The sequence below is a fragment of the Felis catus genome, chromosome C2 (genome assembly GCF_018350175.1).
Source record: "Felis catus isolate Fca126 chromosome C2, F.catus_Fca126_mat1.0, whole genome shotgun sequence".
NCBI lineage: Eukaryota > Metazoa > Chordata > Mammalia > Carnivora > Felidae > Felis > Felis catus.
Window position 1 is genome coordinate 52,308,826 of NC_058376.1, and position 3,878 is coordinate 52,312,703.

At 43.7% G+C, this 3,878-nt stretch overlaps 1 pseudogene; it reads right to left on the reverse strand.

Moving 5' to 3' along the window:
- Positions 1-242: 242 nt before the first annotated feature.
- On the reverse strand, positions 243-2,445 carry LOC101082511 (annotated as a pseudogene).
- Between the last annotated feature and the right edge of the window lie 1,433 nt (positions 2,446-3,878).

The window sequence follows — 3,878 nt, forward strand, 5'->3', positions numbered from 1 at the left end:
AGTTTTGGTCTAGGAACCCAGACTATAGGGAAGATGGCTAAATTCTGGAGTCTAGGCTTGCAGTGGGGATTTGAATCATGGAAGCTCCATAAGATCCCAGGTTTGGGGGTCCTGGGTAAACAAGTACCGGTCTGGGTATGTTAGAGCATGGAGGCTGAATCCTGGAGCCCAGAAGGACCCCAACTGGGTCCCAAAGGTGGTTTGGAAAAGGAGCCTTAGTCCTGGAGCCCTGGTTTAAGAGGCTATGGACCCAGGAGTCCTGGTTCAAGGCCTGACAGGCTGCACCCCTGGCACAGCACTTGGTCTTCAGCCCCCCACAAATCCTTGGCCCACCAGGGAGGTGGCATAGCGGGCACAGGAGATGGAGCTGTGGTGCCAGTGGTGGTCTTAGAAGGGCACATACTTGCCTCCATCCAGTCCTATGATGCTACATTTGCAGCTGCTGCACTTGGGTGCAAACACTTCTCCAAAACCAGCCACTCAGTAGGGATCATCATCCCTGGAAGCAAACTGCTGCTCTGCCATGCGCATTTGGCTCCCTGTGCAGACCAGGCATTCTTGATGCCAGGGCTGATCACGGTATGTTATGCACCCTATGTCAATGACTGGCTGCGGAGGGTACGGTGAGGAGAAAGCTTGTTCTCCTGGCAAGGCACGCAGTAATGAGCATGCTTGCAGGGCACAGAGGAACAGGAGCCCAGCAGCTGCTCACAAACCACTGCACCAGAAGCAGTGCTTGGGCCCTGTCTGGCCTCTTCTGCATTCCAGCTTCCGGGACCTACGCATGATGGCGTACCCTGCAGGTGAACTCCCGGGACAAGGCACTGCTGCAGCAGTCAATGCACAGCAGCTCACTGTACTGGCAAGAGAAGCTCTGGCACCCACAGCAGCCCACCTGGATGTGGCAGTCTTGGTAGAACACCTCCCTTGAGTCGTGCCCCACATGCGACTGGAACTCAGCACAGGCGGCGGCAAAGGTGTTGTCATAGCAGGGCACACAGTCGGGGCCATCATCCATCCGGATGTATTTGAAGCCATACAGGGATTCGCTGCATTTTGCACAAAGTCCTAGCTCATGGTGGCTATGAGTGAGCCCCCTAAGCCGGTGGTGGAGCCAGAAACCGCAGTTCCCTTGCGTTTTCTCCATTATGTTTTGTCAATTACGTCTAATTATTGATAGGGAAGGACTTACTATTGCCGTTTTGTTTATTGTATTCTGTCTGTTTTGCAGGGGCTTTGGGGGGAGTGGCTTAGAGGGCAGGGGGCTGACAAGAGTTAGAAAAGAGGTCAGGGAAAAACAAGAGTTAGGAAAAGGCTGAGCAAGAACCCACGCTAGAGTCTGTGCCTTCAAGATTCGTGCTTTAGACTGGAGGTTGACAAACTGGAGTACCAGCCCACCACCAGTTTTTGTGTAGCTCTGGAGTAAGAATGGTTTTTATACCTTTAAAAGGTAGAGGAAAAAATCAAAAGAATAAAATTTCCTAACATGTGAAAATTCTATGAAATTCACATTTCATGGTACATAAGTTTTATTGGAACCAAGGCATACCCATTCATTTACATGTTGTCCATATACTTTCATGCTGAAGTAGCAGAACTGAGTAATTGGAAGGAGACCTTTTGGCCCATAAAGCCTTAAATTTTACGATCTGACCCTTTACAGAAAGTCTGCTCTTTCTGTAGAGCTTTGCTGGTCAAAGTATGATCTACAGACCATGAGCAAGAAGTATCATATGGGAGCTGTTAGAAAGGCAGACTCTCAGGTCCCGCAAAAGACCTGCTGTAACCAAATCTGCATTTTACAATGATTTGTGTCCACATTCAATTGCATGGAGCATTGTTATATTAGTGTCCTGTTTTGGCAGATGGGTCAGTAAGTCTAGCAAGTAGGACATGGGTTGGGTTAAGACTAGGAGACAGAGGAGGAAGGGACAGGGTCCACAGACATTTAAGGAATGTCTGTCACTTGGGGGTGCACAGGAAGGCACACATTCTTACCCCAGGCTTCTGAGATTCCTGCATATAAATATATGGACAATAGGAAGTCATATGCAAGTTAACATAAAAGTTTGCATTTCTTATTATTAAAGTATGCTTTGCCAAAGCTGATCAACAGGAAGATAATCAAATTAGCCAATATCCACCTTCCCATCTCCAGCCTCAATGTAGGCACACACACAAGAAGAGTTTTCTGACAAGCAAGAATGACATTTTTACTAGAAATTGGCCAGAAGCACTGCTATGGGGAAGTTTCTTAGGAGGTAGTAACTCAAATATTTTGCTAAAGCATTGTTATAAATGCTAGAATAGTCATGAATAAGATGGTACAGAGTACAGTCCTCCCTCAAAGATACTCTACAAGAAAATTCACCATTTGATGTTCCTTTCCTTTCCTTTTCTTTCCTTTCCTTTCCCTCACTTCCCTTCCCTTCCCTTTCCTTTCCCTTCTTTTCCTTTCCCTTCCCTTCCTTTCCTTTCTTTTTCTCTCTCTCTTTCTTTCTTTCCTTCTTTCTTTCTTTTTCTTTTCTTCCTTAATGGGAACTTTTAAGATTTACTCTTTTAGCAACTTTCAAATACATGATACAATACTGTTAACTTTATTCACTATGTTATACATTACATCTGCAGAATTTATTTATCTTATAACTGGAATTTTGTACCTTTTCATTACCTTCCCACATTTTGCCCACTTCCCACCCCATGTTCCTAGTAACCACATCTGTTCTGTTATCTATGAATTCATTTCTTAAGATTCCACATATAAGTAAGACCATATGGAATATATTTATATATTCAATTTATATTCAATTCAACATTTTCTTTACCAGTTCATTCACTGCTGAACATTTAGGTTGTTTCCATGTCTTGGTTATTGAGAAAAATGCGATGAACATGGGTGTAGCTTTCTAAGAGATAGTGGTCTCATGTCCTTCAGATATATACTCAGAAGTGAAATTGTTGGGTCGTATGGTGGGTTTATTTTTAATTTTTGAACGATCTCCATACTGTTTTCCACAGCGACTACACCACTTTACATTCCCACCAACAACATACAAGCTTCCCCTTTCTCTACATCCTGACCAACAGTTGTCATCTCTTGACTTTTTAATAATAGCCATAATAATAGACATGAGGTGATGTCTCAATATGGTTTTGATTTGCATTTCCCTGATATTCGTGATTTTGAATACCTTTTCATATTCCTCTTGGTCATTTGCATGTCTTCCTTGGAAAACTGCTCAGTTCCTTTGCCCATTTTTTAAATAAGTTTTTTGGTTTTTCTTCCTTATTGAGTTGTATGAGTTTATATGTATATGCATATACATATATATAAATATATATTTATTAATTATATATTAGTATTAACTCCTTATCAGATATATAAGGTGTAAATATTTTCTCCCACTTCTAAAATATCAGGATATTAGCTGTAAGTTCCACCTATTTCCTTTCCTGTTTAAGGAGAAGATTCTAGATTGTATGCATTTTTCTCTATCTCTCAGAGCTGTGGTGGCTGCTGAGAGCCACCTGCACATTTTCTTCCGGACAATACACTGAATGGCGTTTGGTGCAGTGGCCACTTCTCTCCTTCCCTTCTAACGGAAACATCTCGGGATTGTGCACCTTCTTTTAGTCCCACAGAATCATGCTGTTTGATGAAAACGAACTGCTCTCTTTTCTGTAGGGAAGCACACTTAAAGGCCCAAAAGGTGGGTGCAGCTTCCACTTCTCTCCCTTCTTTCTGATGGAGATGTCTGGGGATTGTGCACCTTCTCTCAATTCTGCAGCACCACAGGCTGCACCACTGGCTCCTGAGCGACCTCCACCTCTTTTCCCTGGGGTCTGTTTGGGCTGGAGTGCCAGGAGGTGGGTGCAAG